Raw genomic sequence first — 10,387 nt, 5'->3', positions numbered from 1 at the left:
GGGCCCCTCGAGCGGCCACCGACGTACTTCTGCCTCCTATATATACCCACGTACCCCGAAAACATCCAGGGAGCCAATGAAAAACAATTTCCACCGCTGTAACCTTCTGTATCCGCGAGATCCCATCTTGGAGCCTTCGCTGGCGCTCCGTCGAAGGGGGAATCGACCACGGAGGGCTTCTATATCAACACCATAGCCCCTCCGATGAGTTGTGAGTAGTTTACCACAGACCTTCGGGTCCATAGTTATTAGCTAGATGGCTTCTTCTCTTTTTTTGGATCTCAATACAATGTTCTCAACCTCTCTTGTGGAGATCTATTTGATGTAAACTCTTTTTGCGGTGTGTTTGTTGAGATCCGATGAATTGGGGGTTTATGATCAAGTTTATCTATGAGAAATATTTGAATTTTCTCTAAATTCTTTTATGTATGATTGAGTTATCTTTGCAAGTCTCTTTGAATTATCAGTTTGGTTTGGCCTACTAGATTGATCTTTCTTGCCATTGGAGAAGTGCTTAGCTTTGGGTTCAATCTTGCGGTGTCCTTACCCAGTGACAGCAGGGGTTGCAAGGCACGTATTGTATTGTTTCCATCGAGGATAAAAAAGATGGGGTTTATATCATATTGCTTGAGTTTATCCCTCTACATCATGTCATCTTTCTTAATGTGTTACTCTATTCTTATGAACTTAATACTCTTGATGCATGCTGGATAGCGATCGATGTGTGGAGTAATAGTAGTACATGCAGGCAGGAGTCGATCTACTTGTCACGGACGTGATGCCTATATACATGATCATGCCTAGATAATCTCATAACTATTCGTTTTTCTATCAATTGCTCGACAATAATTTGTTCACCCACCGTAATACTTATGCTATCTTGAGAGAAGCCACTAGTGAAACCTATGGCCCCCGGGTCTATCTTTTATCATATAAGCTTTCAATCTACTTTTATTTGCATCTTTACTTTTCGCATCTATATTATAAAATACCAAAAATATATTTATCTTATCGTACTATCTCTTTCCAATCTCACTTTCGCAAGTGGCCGTGAAGGGATTGACAACCCCTTTATTGCGTTGGTTGCGAGTTCTTTGTTTGTTTGTGTAGGTGCGTGGGACTTTTGAGGAGCCTCATACTGGATTGATACCTTGGTTCTCAAAAACTGAGGGAAATACTTACGCTACTATTGCTGCATGACCCTTTCCTCTTCAAGGAAAACCAACGCAAGCTCAAGACATAGCAAGAAGGATTTCTGGCGCCGTTGCCAGGGAGGTCTTCGCTGAAGTCAAGACATACCAAGTACCTATCACAAACTCATCTCCCTCGCATTTACATTATTTGCCATTTGCCTCTCGTTTTCCTCTCCCCCACTTCAGCCTTGCCGTTTTATTTGCCCTATCTTCCCAATCTTCTCCTCTCTCTCTCTCGCTCCCTGTTCAAGAAGTCATCCTGTTAACCAGTTAACTTGCCGGTTAATCCCTACTCGTAGGGTCACCGAGTAGCCGATTAACTGATTAATCGCCCGAGAAATTGATTAAATGGCCGATTAACTTGCCGATTAGCCTATTAATCCCCTACTCACCAGCTAACTGAGCAGCTACCAGTTAACGATTTCCTCAACAATGGTCTCGCTTGTCTTTTTGTGTGCCCGTTTGTCCTTATGGGTTTGCCTAAGAGTACCGACCTCCTTCTTAGGAGGTTGGAAGAGATTGAATCAAATATTAGAAGATTTATGACTTTGCAATTTGAGTAATAATTTCTTCAGAAAAGAGCTTAAAGAACAAAAAGGTTTTTTGGGGTTTAAGAATAAGGAGCTTGATGATATTTCTAAAGAATTTTATGGTTTGAACTCTCAAATTACCCGGCTTGAAAATTCTATAGCCAAATTTTCTGATAAGCAAGCTACCTTCGTCAATAAGATGGCTGCCGAACCAGAAAAAATAGGTGAAAATAATGATGAAGATCTTAAAGTTATTGATGTGTCCCCTATTAGATCTTTGTTTTGCAATATGAATATTGATAATAATGGGACTGGAGATGAGTCAACTTTAGTTAGAAGGCGTCCCAATAATTCGGAGTTTTTAGATCTTGATGCTAAATTTGGTAAAAGTGGGATTGGAGAGGTCATGACTTTAAATAGAATTGAACCCACTATCTCGAATTTCAAGGAATTTGATTATGATAATTGTTCTTTAGAAGGTTGTATTTCCTTGTTGCAATTCGTTGTTAATTCTCCTCATGCTTATAGTCAAAATAAAGCTTTTACCAAACATATCGTTGATGCCTTGATGCAATCTTATGATGAAAAACTTAATTTGGAAGTTTCTATACCTAGAAAACTTAATGATGAGTGGGAACCTACTATAAAGATTAAAATTAAATATCATGAGTTTTTCGCTTTGTGTGATTTGGGTGCTAGTGTTTTCCACGATTCCGAAAACTTTATGTGATATTCTAGGTTTTCATGATCTTGATGATTGCTCTTTAAACTTGCACCTTGCGGATTCCACCATTAAAAAGCCAGTGGGAAGGATCACTGATGTTCTCATTGTTGCAAATAGAAATTTGGTGCCCGTAGATTTTATCGTTCTTGATATAGATTGCAATCTTTCTTGCCCTATTATTCTTGGTAGACCTTTCCTTAGAACGATTGGTGTGATTATTGATATGAAGGAAGGGAATATTAGATTCCAATTTCCATTAAGGAAAGGCATGGAGAACTTTCCAAGAAAGAAAGTCAAATTACCTTATGAGTCTATCATGCGAGCTACTTATGAATTGAGTGCCAAAGATGGCACTGCTTAGATCTATCTTCGCTTTTATGCCTAGCTAGGGGCGTAAAATGATAGCGCTAGTTGGGAGGCAACCAAATTTTATTTGTGTTTTTTTGTTTTTGTTTCTGTTTAGTAATAAATTTTGCATCTACCTTCTGTTTATATGTGTTTTTATGTTTTAATTAGTGTTTGTGCCAAGTAGAACCTATAGGATAACCTATGGTGATACTTAATTTGATTCTGCTGAAAAACAGAAACTTTGCGCGCACGAAATTAGTTTTGTTAAATCACACAAAAGCGCTTTTGTATTGATTCTTTTTGGTTCTGATCAATAGACATATTTTAAAGGACTTCCTATTTGTGTAGGATTTTTAGAGTCCCATAAGTTTGCGTTAGTTACAGATTGCTACAGACTGCTCTGTTTTTGACAGATTCTGTTTTCCGTGTGTTGTTTGCTTATTTTGATGCATCTATGGCTAGTAAAATAGTTTATAAACCAAAGAGAAGTTGGAATACAGCAGGTTTAACACCAAAATAAATAAAGAATGAGTTCATTACAGTACCTTATGTGGTGGGTTTGTTTTCTTTCACTAACGGAGCTTATAAGATTTCCTGTTGAGTTTTGTGTTGTGAAGTTTTCAAGTTTTGGGTAAAGATTTGATGGACTATGGAATAAGGAGTGGCAAAAGACTAAGATTGGGGATGCCCATGGCACCCCAAGATATTCAAGAATAGCCAAAAGCCTAAGCTTGGGGATGCCCCGGGAAGGCATCCCCTCTTTCTTCTTCGTTCATTGGTAACTTTACTTGGAGCTATATTTTTATTCGCCACATGATATGTATTTTGCTTGGAGCGTCGTGTATGATATTAGTATTTGCCTTTTAGTTTTACGCAATCATCCTTGCTGTACACACCTTTTGGGAGAAGCCTACTTGATTGAAATTTATTAGAATACTCTATGTGCTTCACTTATATCTTTTGAGCTAGATAGTTTTTGCTCTAGTGCTTCACTTATATCTTTTAAAGCACGGCGGTGGCTTAATTTTGTAGAAATTTCTAGTCTCTCATGCTTCACTTATATTATTTTGAGAGTCTTTTAGAACAGCATGGTATTTGCTATGTTTATGAAATTGGTCCTAGAATGGTAGGCATCCAAGTTGGGTATAATAAAAACTATGATAGGAAGTGAATTGGATGCTATGATCAATTTGATACTTGTTAATTGTTCTGAGATATGGAGGTAGTGATAATAGAGTCATGCTAGTCGGGTGATTATGAATTTAAAGAATGCTTGTGTTGAAGTTAGCAAGTTCCGTAGCATGCACGTATGGTTAAAGTTTTGTAACAAATTTGAAACATGAAGTGTACTTGGATTGTGCATCCTTATGAGTGGCGGTCGGGGACGAGCGATGGTCTTTTCCTACCAATCTATCCCTCTAGGAGCATGCACGTAGTGCTTGGTTTTTGATGACTTCTAAATTTTTGCAATAAGTATATGAGTTCTTTTGACTAATCTTGAGTCCATGGATTTTACACAGTTTTACCTTTCCACCATTGCTAGCCTCTTCGGTACCGTGCATTGTCCTTTCTCACCTTGAGAGTTGGTGCAAACTTCGCCGGTACATTCAAACCCCGTGATATGATACGCTTATTCACAGATAAACCTCCTTATATCTTCCTCAAAACAGCCACCATACCTACCTATTATGGCATTTCCATAGCCATTCCGAGATATATTGCCATGCAACTTTCCACTGTTCCGTTTATCATCATGACATACATTACTTTTGTCATATTGCCATTGCATGATCATGTAGTTGACATCGTATTTGTGGCAAAGCCACCATGCATAATTTTTCATACATGTCACTCTTTATTCATTGCACCATCCCGGTACACCGCCGGAGGCATTCATATAGAGTCATATCTTGTTCTAGTTTTGAGTTGTAATTCATATGTTGTAATCAATAAAAGAGTGATGATCATCATTATTAGAGCATTGTACCCAAAAAGAAAAAGAAAAAAAAAGAAATGCCAAAAAAAGGCCAAAGAGAAAAAAGTAAAAAGAAAAAAAGAAAAGAAAATAAAAGAAAATAAATAAAAAGGGGCAATGTTACTATCTCCTTTTCCACACTTGTGCTTCAAAGTAGCACCATGTCCTTCATATAGCGAGTCTCGTATATTGTGCTTCAAAGTAGCACCATGTTTTTCATATTGAGAGTCTCATATGTTGTCATATACTAGTCAAAAAATTTCATTATAGAACTTGTCTTGTATATTCCTACGATGGGCTTCCTCAAATGCCCTAGGTCTTCGTGAGCAAGCGAGTTGGATGCACACCCACTAGTTTTCTTTTGTTGAGCTTTCATTCATTTATAGCTCTAGTGCATCTGTTGCATGGCAATCCCTACTCCTCATGTTGACATCGATTGATGGGCATCTCCATAGCCTGTTGATTATCCTCGTCAATGTGAGACTTTCTCCTTTTTTTGTCTTCTCCACACAATCCCCATCATCATATTCTATTTCACCCATAGTGCTATATCCATGGCTCACGCTCATGTATTGCGTGAAAGTTGAAAAAGTTTGAGATTATTTAAGTACGAAACAATTGCTTGGCTTGTCATCGGGGGTGTAGAATTTGGGAACATTTTTGTGTGACGAAAATGAAGCATAGCCTAACTATATGATTTTGTAGGGATGAACTTTCTTTAGCCATGTTATTTTGAGAAGAAATGATTGCTTTGATTAGTATGCTTGAAGTATTACTATTTCTTTTATCAATATGAACTTTTATTTTGAATCATTTGGATCTGAACATGCATTCCTGCCACAATAAAGAAAATTACATTGAGAATTATGCTAGGTAGCATTCCACATCAAAAATTCTGTTTTTATCATTTACCTACTCGAGGACGAGCAGGAATTAAGCTTGGGGATGCTTGATACGTCTCCAATGTATCTATAATTTTTGATTGTTCCATGCTATTATATTACCCCTTTTGGATGTTTATGGGCTATATTTTACATATTTATATCATTTTTGGGACTAACCTACTAACCGGAGGCCCAGGCCGTATTGCTGTTTTTTTGCCTATTTCAGTATTTCAAAGAAAGGAATATCAAACGAAGTCCAAATGGAATGAAACCTTTGGGAGCGTGATTTTTGGAACGAACGTGATCTAGAGGACTTGGAGTGCAAGTCAAGAAGCGATCGAGGTGGCCAGGAGATAGGAGGGCGCGCCCACTACCTCTGGGCGCGCCCCCCATCTCGTGGGCCCCTCGAGTGGCCACCGACATACTTCTTCCACCTATATATACTCACGTACCCCGAAAACATCCAAGGAGCCAATGAAAAACAATTTCCACCATCGTAACCTTCTGTATCCGCGAGATCCCATCTTGGAGCCTTCGTCGGCGCTCCGTCGGAGGGGGAATAGACCATGGATGGCTTGTACATCAACACCATAGCCCCTCCGATGAGTTGTGAGTAGTTTACCACAGACCTTCGGGTCCATAGTTATTATCTAGATGGCTTCTTCTCTCTTTTTGGATCTCAATACAATGTTCTCCCCCTCTCTTGTGGAGATCTATTCGATGTAAACTCTTTTTGCGGTGTGTTTGTCGAGATCGGATGAATTGTGGGTTTATGATCAAGTTTATCTATGAGAAATATTTGAATCTTCTCTGAATTCTTTTATGTATGATTGAGTTATCTTTGCAAGTCTCTTCGAATTATCGGTTTGGTTTGGCTTACTAGATTGATCTTTCTTGCCATGGGGAGAAGTGCTTAGCTTTGGGTTCAATCTTGCGGTGTCCTTACCCAGTGACAGCAGGGGTTGCAATGCACGTATTGTATTGTTTCCATCGAGGATAAAAAGATGGGGTTTATATCATATTGCTTGAGTTTATCCCTCTACATCATGTCATCTTTCTTAATGCCTTACTCTGTTCTTATGAACTTAATACTCTAGATGCATGCTGGATAGCGATCGATGTGTGGAGTAATAGTAGTAGATGCAGGCAGGAGTCGGTCTACTTGTCACGTACATGATGCCTATATACATGATCATGCCTAGATAATCTCATAATTATTCATTTTTCTATCAATTGCTCAACAGTAATTTTTTCACCCACTGTAATACTTATGCTATCTTGAGAGAAGCCACTACTGAAACCTATGGCCCCCGGATCTATCTTTTATCATATAAGCTTTCAATCTACTTTTATTTGCATCTTTACTTTTCGCATCTATATTATAAAATACCAAAAATATATTTATCTTATCGTACTATCTCTTTCAGATCTCACTTTCGCAAGTGGCCGTGAAGGGATTGACAACCCCTTTATTGCGTTGGTTGTGAGTTCTTTGTTTGTTTGTGTAGGTGCGTGGGACTTTTGAGGAGCCTCCTACTGGATTGATACCTTGGTTCTCAAAAATAAAGGGAAATACTTATGCTACTATTGCTGCATGACCCTTTCCTCTTCAAGGAAAAGAAACGCAAGCTCAAGACGTAGAACTCGGCAACTGCCTGATTTGATGAGTCCCCGCTGCATGCAAAAAGAGTCATCATTACCTGCGATCGTGGAGGTCGACGGTTGGCCTCCCCTGGGCTATAAATGGGGAGGGGCGAAAGCCCCCGTTGCCGATCTCTTCTTGCTCCACCTGCTTCTTCTCCCTCCTCGCTCCCGTTGCTTGCAGCGCCCCCATGGCGCCCGTGAAGAGGTTCTCGGCCGCGGAGAAGGGGAAGGCTCGCCAGGAAGGGCCTGGCTCTCCTCCGCCCAAGCGCGGTCGTGGTCGTCCTCGCAAGCATCCCCCGACCCTTGCTGTGGCTTCTCGTGGTCGCTGCGGTGGCCTTTCATGCGGTGGTGGCCGCCCATGTCGAGACAGCCAAGTTGGTGGGGGAAGGCATGTCGTGGCTGCGCGGCCTCCCCAGCCACGCTTCCACTCGACGAAGGTGTTGCCAGAGGTCGTTGTGTGGTCGGATAACCCTGTCGGCAACTGGCTTCAGCTCCCTCGCTCCTTCGCCAGCGAACTGCCGGCCGCTGGCCCCGGCGGGCTTTGGTTGCAGGCGGATGGCTGCTGCAGCAAGGCCTCCTTGGTCGCGGTAGAGATCTCCGTCACCGGCAACGTTGCCTTGGCCCGGGCTGGCAGACGTTTGCCCGCGCGCATGGCCTGGGCAGGCGGTGCACCCTCCACGTCAAGTATGACGGCGACGTGACCCTCTACGTGAGGGTGTTTGGAGAAGATGGCCGCCGTGTTGGGTGCTGCCCTGAAGACAGCGACGGCGACGAGGTGATCGGCCTTGGCGACGGCCGTGACGAGGGCGAAGGCGAACCCACTCCCGGCGGCGACCACAGCTCGTCGAGATTCAGCGGCTCCTCCTTCGGCGATAGCTCCTCCAGCGGTGGCCGCGATCAGCCACCACACCGCCGTGCCCGCTTCGAGGGCGGAAGCAGGTCGTCCCGTCCCCGTGCTCCGGTGAAGCGCGAGGCGGAGTCTGATTGAGCTCAGGAGGACGACGCAGATCCCTCCTCGCAAGCTGTTGCATGGCGCGTGCCACTTTTATTTTGTTTTCCTCCTTTTCCTGCATCGAGAGAGAGAGAAGTATGGGGCCCCGTGGGGGCATGCAACATACTATGATCCCCTAACTATCGTACTGCATTTATTGTTCCTGTGTTGTGTTATGGTGTCGTTGTTATGTGTCTGCGCATAGCAACAACTTAGCTTGGGACGTTTGCAGTAGTTTCCGCCTCGCGAGGTGCCTGCTTTAGGCCTCGCCGGGCGCCTTAAGAGCTGCAATAAATCTATTGGGAGAATCATTTCCGAACCTTGGTCGCAAGGGTTGTCGGCCATGTCCCGGTGCTTTGTGTCGCGATGCCTGAGGGGCATGGACTGGGAGGGGTGCTCCCTCTACGATCTCGAACGAGAGAGCCTCACGAAAATCAGGAGAGGAAGGGCTCACGAGGGGGCCCGCTCAGCCCCCTCGCGAAGTTTGTGAGAGAGAGAACGAGTCAGACAAAAAGCTGGAAACAGAAAATGAGGGCAGAAGGCGACAGGCAGAACCGAGAAAGAATACTAGAGGCAACTTTAATAAAGGTTCAAACAAGGGAGAGCAAGCCAACTGTGGAAAGCAAATGAAAAGCCGCGTCCGACACCTAGTCTAGTCTTCGACGTCTTCTCACAAGCACGGATCTAAGTGCTGCCACTGGACGTGGGTGGGAGCCCCCGAGGCCCAAGGGCGGCACTCCGGAGACTTCGAGGCATGTACAACCCCACTCATTATTACGTGAGAGTGTCACGGGTGGTGAGCTTTGCAGGCACTGGGCCTTCTTCACAGGCACCGGGCCTTTCTTCAGGCAGCGAGCTTCACAGGCACCGGGCCTTCTTCACAGGCACTGGTCCTTCTTCATGGGCACCGGGCCTTTCTTTGAGCGGCGAGCTTCACAGGCACCGGGCCTTCTTCACAGTCACTGGGCCGTTCTTCAGGGGTAAAACTTCCGGAGATGCAGGATGTTCCAGGCGTTTGGGATGGGTATCCCCTCCTGAGTCTCCAGACGCGCGGCGCCAGGCCTAGAAACATGGACAACCTTGAAAGGGTCCTCCCACATGGGCGAGAGATTATGCAGCCCTTCCCTGGAGAGCACCCGCCTAAGTGTGAGGTCACCTACCTCGAGAGTCCTAGGGAGGATGTTGCCATAGTGATACCGCCGCAGCGCCTGCTGGTATCTTGTTGCCCGTAGCGTAGCTTCACGGCGGAGTTCCTCCCCCAACACGAGGTCCATCCCTCGCATGGCGTCCTACTGCGCCTCATCAAATGCTAGGACCCGCGCGGAGTGACGCCTAACCTCGTGAGGGAGAACCGCTTCTGCTCCGTAGACGAGGAAGAATGCGGTCTCGCCAGTTGGCTTGGTGGCAATAGTGTAGATGGACCACAACACGGACTGGAGCTCGCGTACCAGCCTATGCCGCAGGCCTCCAGCTTCTTCTTGAAGGTACTGGTCTTGAGGCCCCTCAGGACATCCGTGTTGGCGTATTCGGCCTCGCCATTGCTCCAGGGGTGCGCCACCGAAGCATAGCATATCTGCGTTCCAAGGTTAGTGCAATACATTTTGAAGAGATTGCTGGTGAACTGCGAACCGTTGTCGGTAATGATGCGGTTGGGGACCCAAACCGGCTCACGAGGCCCTTGATGAATTTGACCGCAGAACCGGCTGGGATGGTGCGAACGGCTTCCACCTCTGCCCACTTGGTGAACTTGTCGATGGCGACGTAGAGGTAGCGGTAGCCCCCGGGCGCTCGAGGGAACGGGCCCAAGATATCCAGTCCCCAGACCGCGAACGACCATGAGAGCGGAATGGTCTGCAGGCCCTGAGCTGGCTGATGGATCTGCTTGGCGTGGAACTAGCAAGCTTCGCATGACTTCACCAGCTCGGTCGCGTTGTTGAGTGCCGTAGGCCAGTAGAACCCACGATGAAACGCCTTGCAACGAGGGTCTGTGATGATGAGTGGTGTCCGCAATCTCCACCGTGTATGTCGGCCAGCAGCTCATTCCCCTGTTCCCTGGAGATGCAACATAGGGAAATATCATTTGGCCGCTTCCGGTATA

Source organism: Triticum aestivum, chromosome 2B (assembly GCF_018294505.1).
Source record: "Triticum aestivum cultivar Chinese Spring chromosome 2B, IWGSC CS RefSeq v2.1, whole genome shotgun sequence".
In the NCBI taxonomy this organism is placed as follows: domain Eukaryota; kingdom Viridiplantae; phylum Streptophyta; class Magnoliopsida; order Poales; family Poaceae; genus Triticum; species Triticum aestivum.
The sequence above is the reverse complement of the archived record's forward strand: the minus strand, read 5'-3'. Positions refer to the sequence as shown.